Below are 17,090 nucleotides of genomic sequence, written 5' to 3'. Positions count from 1 at the left end.
TTCAAGACTTGGGAAGCAATAGGGGAAAAATGAACAAATTTGAGAAATAGATCATAATCAACTTCTTGCTTCAAACTAACATCTTAGACACTTCAAGGAAAACCTAATAACTATCTCACAAAATTCATTCTGTCATCTATTGCATCCTTCCAAGAGATTCTTCAACATCCTATGAGTGAAAATAGTCTTCCAACATCCTATGCCTATATTTTCTTTGCAACAACATGTAATTTGCTTATTTCTGGACAACTCTTCAAAAAAGGAAGTGATTATGTTTTGAACCGCGGAAATGGCTATTAAGACAACCAAGAAGATCCTTAATATCTTCCACTAACTCCATTCAGTGATAACATACAACTAAAGTGGTGTTTCATTTTGACAAAGTATGAGTTTGCTATTCCAAATAGGAAGTAATGATATTTGACAATAACTCAATGATCCTATATATAAGTTTAACATCAGTAGTGATTCCTTGGCATATAAAAAAATTTAATAATCACCAACACCTTATGCCTCCTCTAAATTCATAGTTGGTATTTTCATAATTTGACATCCATTACAATTGATTATTAGTTGGTTTGATTGGTTACAAGGTTAATTTCAAGGTCTTCCAAAAAAATGCTAAAATTGCTAAAAAGTTGTCAATAACTTTTATTGCAAAATGCAATTTTTGCACTAACTCTTCCTAGAACTTAACCAAGTGATTTTTGGTAACACATAGGACCTATATAAGGTGTAATGACTCTCAAAAGACTTATTGAGTCAACTTATTAACAAAGACAACAAAAAAAAAAATTCTTAGGACTAAGGCAACTTGGGTTTATAGGTGACCTCAAGCTCCTTGACCTTACAAACAAGGATTACCTTATTACCATAAAAAAATAAATTCAAAATGAGGTGCATGATCATGCCTTACCTTCTATCATGAGTCTCCATTATTGGATGAGATGACATATCCAGTTGCCACAATAAGAGATCGTTGCCCTATGGCATTTAGTGACTCTTAGGGATGATTTGGTTTGGCATGCCCAAGAATGTTCAAGTGCTCAATGGGATAGGATGATCTTGGGGATAGGGTTTACCTAGCCTCCCAAAGCTAAAGGAATAGATGGGTCAATCCCATGATGAATGGTGAGGGAGATTCAGCAATTGGCAACTTTGTACTGGCCAAGACTATAAGTTTCAACATCACTTGAGATGGGGTCACAAAATCAAAATGGAATAAGATCTCTAAAAAGTGAGAGAGTTTATTTTAGGTCTCCACAACATGGTCCTATAGCATATAGAATAAAATTCATACCTTGTATGAGGTCCAAGATATACCCTACCAAAGATTGCTACCCTATGGCATTTAGTGACTCTTGGGGACATTTTGGTTCACTGTGCCCAAGAATTTTGAGCACTCATTGAGATAGGATGATATTGGAGCCAGTGTTTACCTAACCACCTAGAGCTAATGGAATAGATAGTTTGATCCCATGATGAACAGTGAGGGAGATTTGACAGTTGGCAACTTTGTACTGGCAAACACTACAAGTTTCAGCATCACCCGAGATGGGGTCACAAAATAAAAATAGAATAAGATCTCCAAAAGGAGAGAAAGGTTATTGTAGGTCTCTACAAAATGGTCATATAGTACCTAGAATCACATCCATAACCTGCACAAACTCTGAGATATGCTCCTCAAAGATCACTACCCTATGGCACTTAGTGACTCTTAGGGATGATTCGGTTTGGCATGCCCAAGAATGTTGAAGTTCTCAACAAGATGGGAGGTGGTTGGGATTAGTGTTTACTCAACCACCTGGAGCTAACAAAACATATAATTTGATCCCACGATGAAAGGTGAGAGAGATTTTGCAGTTGGCATCTTTGTACTAGCCAACACTACAAGTTTTAGCATCACCTGAGATGGGGTCGCAAAATCAAAATAGAATAAGATCTCCAAAAAGAGAGATATGTTATTGTAGGTCTCTACAACATGGTCTTATAACACCTAGTATCACATCCATACCTTGCACAAGCTCCAAGATATGTCCCATCAAAGATCATTTCCCTATGGCATTTAGTGACTCTTAGGGATGTTTTGGTTCAGTGTGCTTGAGAATATTTGAGCACTCAATGGGACTAGATGAGCTTGGGGTTAGTGTTTACCCAGCCACCTAGAGTTAATGGAACAAATAGTTCGATCCCATGAAGAAAGGTGAGAGAGATTTGGTAGTTGGCAACTTTGTACTGGCCAATACTAAAAGTTTTAGCATCACCTGAGATGGGGTCACAAAATCAAAATAGAATAATATCTCCAAAAAGTAAGAGAGGTTATTGTAGGCCTCTACAACATGGTCCTATAGCACCTAGAATTGCATCCATACCTTGCACAAGCTCTAAGATATGCCCCATCAAAGATCACTACCCTATGGCATTGAGTGACTATTAGGGACATTTTGGTTCGGCGTGCTCAAGAATGTTTGAGCACTCAACGAGATGGGATGAGCTTTAGGCTAGGGTTTACCTGGCCACCCAAAGCTAATAGAATATATAGTTCAATCCCATGACGAATGATGAGGGAAATTTGATAGTTTGCAACTTTGTACTAGATAACACTACAAGTTTCAACATCACCCGAGATGGGGTCACAAAATCAAAATGGAATAAGATCTCTAAAAAGAGAGAGAGAGATTATTGTAGGTCTTCACAACACAGTCATATAGCACCTTGAATTACATCCATACCTTACACAAGCTCTGAGATATGCCTCGTTAAAGATCGCTGCCCTATGGCACTTAGTGACTCTTAGGGATGATTTGGTTTGGTGTGTCAGAGAATGTTTGAGTGCTCAATAGGATAAGATGAGCTTGGGGCTAGGGTTTACTTATCCACCCAAAGCTAATAGGATAGATAGTTTGATCCCACAACAAATAGTGAGGGAGATTTGGAAATTGGCACCTTTGTACTGGCCAACACTACAAGTTTCAACATCACTCAAGATGGGGTCACAAAATCAAAATAGAATAAGATCTCCAAAAAGAGAGAGATGTTATTATTGGTCTCTACAACATGGTCCTATAGCACCTAGAATTGCATCCATACCTCGCACAAGCTATGAGATATGCCCCATCAAAGATCGTTGCCCTATGGTATTTAGTGACTCTTTGGGACATTTCAGTTTGGCATCTTTGAGAATGTTCAAGCACTCAATGGGACTAGATGAGCTTGGGGCTAGGGTTTACCCAGCCACCCAAAGCTAACAGAATAGACAATTTGATCCCATGATGAACAGTGAGGGAGATTCTGTAGTTGGCAACTTTGTACTAGCCAACACTACAAGTTTCAGCATCACCCGAGATGGGGATGCAAAATCAAAATTAAATAAGATCTCAAAAAAAAAAGTGAGGTTATTGTAGGTCTTTGCAACATGGTCCTATAGCACCTAGAATCACATCCATGCCTTGCATGAGCTTCGAGATATGACCCATCAAAGATTACTACCCTATGGCATTTAGTGACTCTTAGGGATGTTTTGGTTTCACGTTCTTGAGAATATTTGAGCACTCAACAGGATGCGAAAAGCTCTGGGCTAGGGTTTACTCAGCCACGTGAAGTTAATGGAATAGATAGTTTGATCCCATGACGAACGGTGAGATTCAATAGTTGTCAACTTTGTACTGGCCAACACTACAAGTTTCAGCATTACTCGAGATGGGGTCAGAAAATCAAAATGGAATAAGATATCCAAAAAGTGAGAGACTTTATTGTAGGTCTCCACAACATGGTTCTATAGCACCTAGAATCACTTCCATACCTCACACAAGATCTGAGATATACCCCATCAAAGATCGCTGCCCTATGGCACTTAGTGACTCTTAGGAATGATTTGGTTTAGCATGCCAAAGAATGTTCAATCGCTTAATGGGACTGGACAAGCTTGGAGCTAGGGTTTACCTAGCCACCTTTAGCTAACATAATAGATAGTTTGATCCCAAAACAAATGGTGAGAGAGATATGAGCAAGATATGTATGCCTAGGCGACTTTGTGCAAGATATGAGAAAAAGTTGCTAATTAGGCAAAATTGGTTTTTTTTTGAGTTTTTAGTCAAGATAGCCTAGGATTAGGTGTTTTTAGTTGTTTTTTAATAGCTTGGAACCTTTTCCAAGTGCTAGAAGTGAAATCTAGTGAACTTTGAAAAAGTTGCACTTTTGTGCAAAATTGCAAAAGTTGTAAAACTTGTTTTAAAATACAAATCTAACTAGAAACCTTCTAACCTTCAAAAATATGTTTCCCATGCTCATATACATTAGCATGGATAGTTACAACTTCCTAGAATTCCATTTGTAACTTTTTTTTGCAAAAATTGCAAAAGTTGTTCAAGCAACTTTTTGAGCAATATTGCAACTCTCGAGCAATTTTTGCTCTTTACATATTTAGGTCAAATGAGTCCATCTAGGACTATTCTAGGAACCTATTTAAGATTCCTAGGACCTATTAGGTAGCCAAATACCTTAGCTTCACATGAATATTGAAAGGAAATGAATAAGCAATTGGTTACCAGCTACAGATATTTCAAAGACATTAAAAACAATATATATTATTCTTTCAAGAAAAATGAGGTACTAATTTTGAAAATAAGATTGGAATGATTCCCATCAGTGGCATGAGCAAGAACTACCTTTTTAATATAGTCACCAATAGTTGGCCTCACTCCCCATGCGTTCTCATTCCTATGGAGGAAATCTTAATATATAGAGGAATATATACAAAGGAATTACAACTACATCTATTAAATATACAAAGAAAGATATAGAAAACCTACTTAATAGAGAGATTAATTTGAGAAAAATGACATTTTAGAAGAAAATGGTTATCTTAGTGCCATCCATGGTATGCAAATTACTAAGGATGAAGAGACAAAACCTATAGCTATTGGGAAAGAGTGCCTAGGTACACAGACACAAAATTTTCAAATAGAGAAGTAACAAGTGCTATAGCATTATCCATGGAGCAATGTGAAGTGAAGCCTCAAATTCGCTCATTAGTAGGCAAAGAATCTAGTGACACACTTCATTGTAGCACCACAAATGTTTTAATTAGAAATTCATATTCATCAATGGCCTTGCATTTATAGGACTTGGGAAGCTAGGATACTCAAGCTGGGCATGATCTCTCAAAGTTCTTATCAAAATATATTAATGATCTTAACAGAACAAAAAAAAGCTTATTAGCACTTTTAAATGGAGACTTGAGTTTAAATGGAGATTGTCAATTCCAAAACATGTCCTAATCAAGTAGATGATTGGTGCAGGAGCACCCATTCTAGACTCAATAAAGAAGGCACCTAAGGATCCTAGATAGTTCACTTAGGATAGGTTGTGATGCAATAGTGCACGGTGGAAGCTTCTAAAAGGCACACCACTAGGCAATTAGACAAGGTTGGAATCATTCAAATTTCCCAAAAAGAGGGTTTAGTGTTGGGACACTTATCAAAAGCATCAATAATGAACTTATCATAGGTTATCACAATCCAAATAAGGCAGGGAACCTAATCACTAGGTTTGCCTAAGTTCAAAAGCACCAAAACATAAGGATTCTCCAAAAGCCCAATAAGGGAACATACCCCCAAACATGAATGAAAAGAGAAAAATGATCATAGAATGGAATAAAAACACACCTTAGACCTATTAAAGTCTATATACAATAGATAAAGTGATTCTCTTGTGTCCAAACAACACTGATATATAGTTATAATCGTTTGCCATTAAAAAGGCTAATAGCCCTTCAAACTGTAAATTGAACATAATATCGAAAAACCCTACATGAAGAAAAAATTTAAAGTAAGATTCAAACACCCTTTTAGGACATATAAAACATATGTAAACCTCACAAACTGGAAGTGACTAGAAGCCACTGCTGTAACAACATCTGGAAAGTGTTGATAAGCCTAATTAGGCTGCAGTTACACTACAAGTACCCTTTCACATGTCCCAATATGAAAAAAAATTATTGGAACATCTAGGGGCATGTGAAACCTGTGCAAATCTAAAGTTATAGACCTTGGATCACTTTGAAGCAAAAGTTATGGTGACTGTGGTGAAATGCTGAATGGTGCATGTATGGAGCCATACACCTAGGGTATGGTGGAAAAATTCATTCCTTGCTTGGAAATTTGTAAAACCTAAAAAAATCATGAAGTACACTAATAGGGCTTGCATTCCACCAAGAGGCATTAAATTGCCATGGTGGAAAGTGCCAAAACAACAAAGCCCTAGGTGAAACCCTTGGTTTAATGCTGATTTCTAGGCACCTTTAGCAACACTTGAATAACTTGCAAACTACAAAGGATAAAAATAGGAAACCAAGTGAAAATGAAAGTTAACTCACCCCTCTAACTCTTGGGGTCACTAGCACATGTCCCAACATCTATACCATTCTGTAAAATGCTCTAAAACATAGAATTTTGCAGGAAAAATAGGTTATTTTATTGATTTCTTGCAAAAATAAGTACATCATTCCTATCACCCACCTATAAGGGCCAATATAGGTTGTCCCCAATGGTTGCAAGGTTGTTTTGAACCAACTATCCATTTGGGGAAGAGTTTTTGAAAGTTTAACAACTTTTTAAGAAGTTGCTCAAAAGTTGTCAAGCAACTTTTTGAGCAAGTATGAAAAGAAAGACAATCAAACCAAACTTCCTAAAAACAATTTGTTCTAAAAAACCCAATCTACCATGGAAACTAGTACAGTCTACAAAAACAATGTCAAAAATGCCTTAAAACTAAAAAACTCAGTAATTTTGCCTTCAAATGTCATGCTATAACATGATGACCATACACAATGATATTAACTTCTTTCATTTTAGGGTTTGGAAAATATCTATATCTCCTGCTAGGTCTTTCCCATTCATCCTTATGGTTTGCATTAGCCTCCTTCAAGTTTTAAAAGGAAAATCCACAATTTCTTGCAAAATTGCAATATAGCAACTTTTGCAATTTTTCTTGCTTGCTCTTCTTAACACTTCTAACTTGTATCTAGGCGATCCCTTAGAAATTCCATGCTAGGGACCCTTCCTTAATCTAATGACTCATCCCTTAGGCTACTCATTTCCCTATGGCAAAGTATGCCTTGATTTTTAGGCCAAAATAGTGACTCTTCTAAGGACATTAAATGACATCCAATACCCTAACTACCACACCTACATCCAACGACCCTTATTCTAAATTTAAGGCTCACTTGGAGAATAACATAATAAAAATGAAAAGGTGAGGGCCCTATGATTCATGGTGCCCCTGCACTTCTCTCTCTCTCTCTCTCTCTCTCTCTCTCTCTCTCTCTCTCTCTCTCTCTCTCTCCCTATTCAATTTAATGAACCAACTAGATTTGCTCTATATTTTAAGGTCTCAAGTATTGCCTCATGGTTTGACTCACAAACTTTCCAAAGAGTCTTATTATGTGTTTTTCCACCATATTTTATCAAGTGTACATTTGATGTGACAACAAGGTTCAAATAATGAAGAATCTTCCTCTCTATTTGCCAACCCTTGAATAACCACAAGTTAGGGTTCTTCATAGAATATTGTCTAAGCCATGTGCCAGTTACAACCACCACACTGATATAGTACTCTAAACCTTCACCATCTATAACTGAGTGATCCAATTTTTTTTGGCTTGGACACAATGACACAAATAATAATCTATCCCTTCTTCATTGTCTTCAGGTGCAATAACAACAAAAACATGGCCTACAGTGATAAATGTACAAAATGTGCTCATTAATTTAGAAAATAATTAGGTAAAACTTATAAAGTTACATATTGAAATTACACACACACACACACACACACACACACACACACACATACACACATTACCAGGTTTCACTAGATCATACAAGCAGTCAAAGTCAATGAAGGAATCCATCTCTACCATTTCCAATGCTTGTGGGGGATGATAGGTGTCAATTAGGTCCAAAACCTGTATATCCCATTTGTCCACCCATTCAGTTGACTCACACTCATCCCAATTTTTCTTTGCACATGATGGACAATAGCATGCCATTTTTCGTGTGTGGATACTCCATGAACCTACATTAGAGCTTCTGAAAGAGTGCAACTCACTTGATCCTATGAGTGTGCAACAATCCTCATATGGTGCAATGTTAGTATTATCTATCAACCAAAAAAATCTATGAAACGTAGATTCACCTTCCTTACTTAGACCTATTGTAGTGTTACATCATTGGACAATCGATTTTTCAGCTATCAATATTACTCCATTTTTGTACTTTAGTTCTTCACAAGATAAAGCTCTTTTGATGCATATGCCTGTACCATTGTGTTCTCCCTTTCCATGACTAGTCTCTGTGAAATTTGACATATATTGAATTCTAGACAACCTATGCATCCTACTCAACCAATAGAACATCCATGCATTCTTGAATTGATATGCACAATTGTCTGCCCAAATAATGTACTGATGCTATGGTATGCCCCTATTAGCCAAATCTTCATAAAATAGTTGAAAACAACCATGTACAAACTCCGTAGAATGTGATCGATCATTATTGATGTAAAAATGGTACTCGCTCAAAATCTTCCTATCATCCTCTATACTTGTAGGTGAATGCATGAATGTTATGTGAACAAATATGGAAACTTGTTGAGAAGTATAATACTTTGCTTGCTTGATTTTTTGGTTGTAGTATGTAGTTCTTTGCAAAGTCTACAACTGAAACAATGGTATACAGTGGAAATGTATCCTTGCACAACTTGAATTGCAAATCTAGCCATTGAACTCTATGTGTATGCCTTGCATACTAATAAATAATCTATTCACAAAAAATCTTCATGAACTCATATACTATAATATTTTCAATGACTAAATCACATATTTTACCTTGTTTCCCATCTTTTAGAGCATACATCACTATCTTATATTTTTGTAATCTACTATTTCATTTCTAATTACATGTGTGCTATCCATATGTTCACAAGTTGAAAAAAATTGCAAAGAACCACAAAATAAACATGTACCATCCAAGCATGATGTATTGTAAAATTTTTGGCCATCCCCTATTTCACATAAAATGTTAGATATGAATTCCCTTGAAGATCTAGTTGGCTGATTTATGTCACAATTTCACAAAACAAACTTAGAATGCAAAAGCACACATATATGCCTAAAAACATCAAAATGATTAAAAAATTCAATATGTATCCTACAACAACAAATTGTGCATGTGTGATTTATCTTCACATAAAAAATTTTACCCATCTCAAAAAATCTTTGACTTATTCAAATTTGAGAATACATACCAATAAATTTTGCAAAAAACTATGTCTTAGTTGAGTCCAAAAAATGTTTTTCATGTGGGTCATGATTTTGGCTATCAATCCTCCTTTTTAGTACATCTCTTTGATTAGGGGAAACACATGTGTTATTTGTCCAAAAATCTTCAATCAATGATTTCAAAGCTTCATTAATTTCTTTATCCGTTCACAGTAGTCTATTGCTAAATCATGTCAATAACTCATTTTTTGTTGGATCTTCCAATCTCTCACACCTTAGCATGGCTCTCCTTAGAGTACCTTTACTGATTTTGAATGTTGTGCTTGTCTTTCTCATGAGTCAAGCTTTCTTCATTTGGGTACTTACTATTATTGATGTAAGTACTCGTCTTGTGATATTACTATCTTTGGTGTGTGATTTAGAACCCACTTTGTCATAAGCACTCATTAGATTCTTTACAATATTTTTTTCATTTGAATCGTCCATCGTTCTTAGCCCAAGAATCTTCATGATAGGCCTAAATTTAAAATTCTTCATCATTTCAACGAATAATTGGCATTGACCTATAATATTTAATTTTTCAAAGAATAATCTCCACATACAATTAACTTTTCTTTGAAAAGTATGCTTGCTAATCTTGTTAGGCATTGATTTCAAAATGTTTGTATCAATATCAATCAAATATTTTGGTCTTCTAAAATGAATTCTAGAAGGTGTTATAATCTCTTCCATTCCCTCAACATTTTGAACATCAACATAAGGTTGAGTGCCTTGCGTACCTTGAACCAAAGATGATGTGCCTTGGCTATAAGATGCAAAAGATGGAATATCACCTCCTTGATATGTTGATGTTCTACCTTCAACATGACATGATGGAGTGTGTACATTGTCGGATCTACAAATTAGTGTCTCTTCAAGATGAGATGATGATATGAATCCAACATTGGAAGAGCTTCACAATTCAATCATCTTCTTGAGTGTAATAGTGTCTTTCGTTCTCTTTGTCTTTCTAATTCTTCCTCTTTGTTTCTTTGTATCGGTGGTTCTTGTTGCTCTTTGCAAGAAAATTCTTCATTATTGCTTTGCAATTTTATTTTTTCACATAACAGATTCATTTTATCTCTTTTAATTGCCAAATCTCTCTCCCTCTCTTCCATTGTTTGAGTTTTTGGTTTCTTCCTTGGCATGATAATGATTTCTATATGTCAAATTATTCAAACATCTAAATTACTTACAATTCGTAAATTACAAATCCTTCAAATACATATACAAATTACAATTATTTCAATAAATACACAATATATATTAAACAACTTGTCAAATTTCTAACCATTTTCGAATAAGAATTCATTCAAACATACAAATTTCAATGAATTCACTACATATTAAACAATATGTCAAATTATAATCAAATTTGTCTATATATAATAACAAATAAAATTTAAAAAGGACTGCACTGACCTTTTCTATAGAAAGAATATTCAAAAAGCCTTGAAATAGTGTATCCAATGATTGACATTGGTGTTTGCTAGCTTCAAATAGAATGAAAGAATGTTCAAAAAGCCTTCAAATAGTGTTTGCTAACTTCCAATAGCATGAAACCTATGTTGTCTATTAGAACAAAAAAATACACAACAGATAAAAAGTAAAATTTGGATCAATAGGGACCCAATCTTTAGTTATGAAAATTTTTTGGTGTTTTCATATATTGTGTACGCATTATGTGAAAAATAATCTCTCCCTATCCCACCATCCTCCATCTCCTACTCTCTCTCTCTCTCTCTCTCCCTACTCTCTCTCTCACTCTCACTCTCTCTCCTCTCCAATCCCCTACTCTCTCTTGCTCTCTCTCTCTCTCTCCTCTCCATCCCCTAATCTCTCTCTCTCTCTATTTAACTATCTCCCTCTCTCACTCCCTCTCTCACTACCTACTCTCTCTCTCACTCTCTCCCTCTCTCACTCCCTCTCCCACCACCTACTCTCTCTCTCTCTCTCTCCCATCCCCTACTATCTCTCTCTCTCTCACACTCTCACTCTCTTCCTCTCTACTTTCTCTCTATCTCCCATCCCCTAGTCTCACTCTCTCTCCCATCTCGTACTCTCTCTCTGCTAGCCCCTACTCTGTCTCTCAAAATCTCTCCCATCCTCTGCTCTCTCTCTCTCTTATACACAATCTCATCCCCCCCTCTCTCTCCCTCTCCCACTCCCTCTCCCACCACCTACTCTCTCTCTCCCATCCCCTACTCTCTTTCTCTCCCCTCTCCCATCCCCTACTCTCTCTCTTTCACACACACACACTCCCATCCCCACCCTCTCTCTCTCCTCTCATATCCCCTACTCTCTCTCTCTCTCTCACACACACACACTCCCATACCCCCTCTCTTTCTCCCTCTCCCACTCTCTCACCCACTTCCTACTCTCTCTCTATCACTCTCTACTCTCTCTCTCCCATCTCATACTCCCACTCTCTCTCTCCCATCCCATCCTCTCTCTTTGTCACCCCCTACTCTCTCTCTCTCTCTCTCTCTCTCTCTCTCTCTCTTATACACACTCCCATCCCCCCCTCTCTCTCCCTCTCCCACTCCCTCTCCCACCACCTACTCTCTCTCTCTCTCACTCTCTCTCTCCCATCCCCTACTCACTCTCTTTCACACACACAAACACACACTCCCATCCCCCCCTCTCTAGCTCTCTCCTCTCCCATCCTCTACTCTCTCTCTCTCTCTCACACATAGACACACACTCCCACTCCCCTCTCTCTCTTTCTTTCTCTCCCTCTCCCTCTCCCTCTCCCATTGCCTACTCTCTCTCTCTCTCTCTCTCCCTCTCTACTCTCTCTCTCTCTCTCTCTCTCCCATCCTATACTCTCCCTCTACCACCCCTACTATCTCTCTCATACTCTCTCTCCCATCCCCTACTCTCTCTCTCTCTCTCTTACATACACTCCCATCCCCCCTCTCTCTCTCCCTCTCCCACTCCTTCTCCCACCACCTACTCTCTCTCCCATCTGCTATTCTCTCTCTCTCTCACTCTCTCTCTTCCATCCCCTACTCTCTCTCTCTCTCTCACACACACACACACTCTCTCTCTCTCTCTCTCTCTCTCTCTCTCTCTCTCTCCCATCCCCCCTCTCCTCTCTCTCTCACTCTCCCACTCCCTCTCCCACTACCTACTCTCTCTCACTCTCTCTCTCCCATCCCCTACTCTCTCTCTCTCATTCTCCCACCCCTTACTCTCTCTCCCATCCCCTACTCTCTCTCTTCCACTTCCTAATCTCTCTCTCTCTCTCTCTCTCTCTCTCTCCCTCTCCCACTACCTACTCTCTCTCAAATCCCCTACTTTCTCTCTGTATCTCTCTCTCTCTTAGGCTATACTCTCTCTCCCTCTCTCTCTCTCCCCTCTCCCCCCTCCCATCCCCTACTCCCTCTCTTTCACACACACACACACACACACACACACACACACACACACACACACACACACACACACACACACACACACACCCATCCCCCCTCTCTCTCCCTCTCCCACTCCCTCTCCTACCATTTACTCTCTCTCTCTCTCTCTCTCTCTCTCTCTCTCCCATCCCCTACTCTCTCTCTGCCCTCTTCCATCCCTAATTTCTCTCTCTCTCTCTATCACACTCTTGCTCTCCCACTCCCTCTCCCACCACCTAATCTCTCTCAATCTCTCTCCTCCATCCCCTACTCTCTCTCTCTCTCTCACATTATACCACTCCCTACTCTCTCCCTTATCCCCTACTCTCTCTCTCCCACCCCCTACTCTCTCTCTCTCTCTCTCTCTCAATCTCACTCTCTCCCCCATCCCCCCCTCTCTCTCTCCCTCTCCCACTACCTCTTCAACCATGTACTCTCTCTCTCACTCACTCTCCCCCATCCCCTTCTCTCTCTCTCTCTCTCTCTCTCATTCTCCTACCCTCTACTCTCTCTCCCATCCCCTACTCTCTCTCTCTCTCTCCCACCCCCTACTCTCTCTCTCTCTCTCCCATCCCCCACTCTCTCTCTACCTCTCCCACTCCCTCTCCCACTTCCTACTATCTCTTTCTCTCTCTCTCTCACATTGCCTACTTTCTCTCTCTATCTCTCCCATCCCCTACTCTCTCTCTCTCCCCATCCCATACTCTCACTCTCTCTCTTCCATCCCCTACTCTCTCTGTCCAATCCCCTACTCTATCTCTCTCTCTCTCTCACACACACACTCCCATCCCTCTCTCTTTATCTCCCTACTCTCTCTCTTTCTCTCCCATCCCCTATTCTCTCTTTATCTCTCTATCTCTCTCTCTCTCTCTCTCTCTCTCTCTCTCTCTCTCTCTCTCTCTCTCCTATCCCACCTCCTACTCTATTCCCATATTTTAATCTCTCTCATTCTCTACCCTCTCTACCTCACTCCTTCCCTCTCTATTGAAATTTAGGTCTTAATAATGTGTGCGCACTAAAGCATGTATGCGCTATTAAGACCCAATTAAAAAAAAAATTTAAATAGCACATGCATACTATAGTGCACTTTCACTATTCAAAGCTTTGCATTCTACTAAGCCTAAGGCTTGGTTTTGCCTTGGGGATCCAACCCAAAGGTTTGGAGTCTCTAAACTGGTCTGAGATGTGTTTTGCTATAAATATACAAAAAATGATTGATTTTTCTTGTGTGCTCTCCTTCAAGTTTCCTTGTGGTTGAGCATCAATAAAATTAGGTTACATGACATTGTTGGTCTCTGTGTTAGCTATACAACCCTATAATTTATTTTTTATTTGAACTATTTCAAGCCTTTCAAATATAATTTATTTTGAATGTATGTCCATTTTTTGTCAAAAACCAACATGAACTAATTGGGCTATAGATTTTAGCTCGTTGATCAAATTTCACAACAACTTAGTTTTTTAGAAACAAGACTCCATTCTACACACTTTGAAAAAAAAAGTTTTGATTTTAGATTAGTTTTCAATCATTTCTTCAGGGAGCACATAGATATTTCACATTTTTGGGATGTGTCCAATTAAAAAATTCATTAAAAAAATACACGTTATAAAATTACCTGAAAAATCTAAGATAAACTACACAATGTTAGGTAACTTTTGACTAAAGCGATTAAAGAATTTCAAATAAAAAGTTCAAATTTTAGGGGGGCCACAATTTTTACTATGTTATGTTTTTTCTGAATAAACAATACCACTTTCAGTGGCCCCCTTTTTTGAGGACCTAAAACTAAACCATTTTGAAAAAAAATTAGTAGTTTCAAAACTAGATTCAAAGGACTACTACTTTTGTTTTTGTCATATCTTAAAATTTTGAATGTAACTATCTTCAAATTCTTGTTGAAGTGTAGAAATTGCTGATTTCAGAAAAAAGGTGTCCACTTATACCACCCTTTTGTCACCACAACTTGGGACACTTACCCTCCATTTAGCACACTTTGAATCTTTTTTAAGCGACATATGCAAGAAAATTTCTCACTCCTTCCAACCTTGCAATTGGGGTGAAAGTTTCACCATAGTCAAATCCTTCCTCTTGTACATATCCCTTACAAACTAGTCTTTCCTTATTCCTCGTGACTTCACCTTTCTCATTCAACTTGTTTTTGAAAACTTACTTAGTTCCAATCACATTCTTATCCTTTGGTTGGGTACCAATGTCCATGTATTTTTCTTCTCTATTTTTTCAATATATTCATTCATTTATTTGATCAAATCTTCATCCTCCAAAGAGTCTTTGAAAAATTTAGGTTCTAACTCACATAATAAGCATGCATCATTCTTCAACATTCTTCTTGTCATGACTCCTAAATCTTTATCTCCAATAATTTGATCTAGTGCATGATGTCTTCTCACATACTTTGCCAATATAGGTTTAGGTCCTGGTTCCTCTTTTTGTTGTTTATTGGATTTTTCAAGTTCAACTTCTTCTATTGTTTCTATCTGCAACTCGACTTCTACTATCTGATAGTCGACAATCTCTGTCTATGACTCAACTCCTAACCTAATTCTTGATAGTTTGCTAATGCTTGACAAAACTTTGCTATAGAACCTTGGTGGTGCCTGACCACAAATGCCCGAAAAACACCTTTTTTAGTTTAGGTAAGGTACTAGGTTCACCTTCATAGATATACACAAACTTTCTATAGTCTTCAAGTTCTTTCATGCATACTTCTCCATTTTTATTTGTACATTTATCAACTCTAACATTTTCTCTTTCCACAATTTTTTTAGTGCTAGAATTCCAACATTTTAAGCTTTTCTCTTAGTGGAATAACCTATAAGTATACCTTCATCACTTTTTGCATCAAGTTTACATTTTCTTTCATCTTTTAGTATGTAACACTTTCTTCTAAATACTTTACAATAGATCACATTTGGTGCATATACATTCCAAATTTCAAAAGGTGTTTTATTTGAACTTTTCTTCACTTGTACCTAGTTTAAGGTATAAACTCTAGTACTTATAACCTCACTCTAGTACTTCTATGAAACATCATTCTACATCGTTAGTATTCTTTCACAATCCATAATTGATATATTACTTGTCTTACCTATACCATAATGTGGCGAAGTCTAGCTTGATGCACTCATTTGCCTCTCGATTCTTTTGTCATTACAAAACATGTTGAACTCATTTGAAATGAATTCACCACCTCTATATGATCTCAAAAATTTTAGACTCTTTCCTATTTCTTTCTCAACTCCAGCCATATACCACTTAAACATTTGAAATGCATCAATTTTTTCCTTAAGAAACATCACAATGATCATTCTAGAAAAGCCATCAACAAACAAAATGAAATATTTTTCACCATAATACATTTTCACTCCAATAGGACCACATAATTTAGTATAACCCAACTCCAAAATATCACCAAAAGAACATGTCTTTCTCTTGAAACTAGCCTTTGTCATTTTACCCATTTAACATTGTTTGCACATCACTTTATTAGGTTTTCTTAGTCTTGGTAATCCTCTAACTCCTTTCATCTTACTAATACTTACCAAATTATCAAAGTTCACATGACATAGCCTCTTATGACGTAACCAAATATCTTTACATTGTGCAAATAGACAAGTATCTTCAAATAGGTCTAGATAGAACAAGTTACCTCTTGTTTTCTCTCTAGTTCAAACTAGTTTTGGAAATCAACTTTGTAACCTGAACTTATCAACTATGAAACACTCAACAAGTTATATTAAAAACCATCAACCCAAATGCATTGTCACATTTGATCTTATCATTTAGTTTAATTGATCCTTTACCTTTCACATAACATGGTGCATCATTACGAAACTTAACACTACTTCCATTATAATGATCTAGCTTCTCAAACTTACTTGTATCACTAGTCATATGATGTGAGAAACTACTATCAATTATCCTTGTTAGAAATAGATAATATGGAGGTGGTGGTGGGGGGGGGGAGGGTGAATCGATATTCTAAATTCTTTTTCCACAACTAAATATTGTTAATTACTTTATAACTTTCATATGAAAGTAAACCAACAATGGTGAACAATAATTATGACTTTGCACATAGAGAATTCATAACACCATTATTTTTTACCTAGGGAAACCTTGGCTAAGGGAAAACCTTGGTGGGGATGATACCCACTAGATGATCCACTAAACAAAAGAATCTTGTTAAGGATATTGACCTTGTCAGGAGTCTATGAAGTACATATAGTGTCTCGTGTCCTTGTTAGAGGACTAGGCCTTGTTAGAAGCCTTAATCCTATTAGGAGTTTCTTCAACCTTGTTAGGAATTGGTAGATCAAATACAATGCATACAATACATGCATTTATACAATGA

This window comes from Cupressus sempervirens, chromosome 2, assembly GCF_028749045.1.
Source record: "Cupressus sempervirens isolate cs-2001-9-10 chromosome 2, ASM2874904v1, whole genome shotgun sequence".
Classification (NCBI taxonomy): domain Eukaryota; kingdom Viridiplantae; phylum Streptophyta; class Pinopsida; order Cupressales; family Cupressaceae; genus Cupressus; species Cupressus sempervirens.
Note: the sequence above shows the minus strand (reverse complement) of the source record.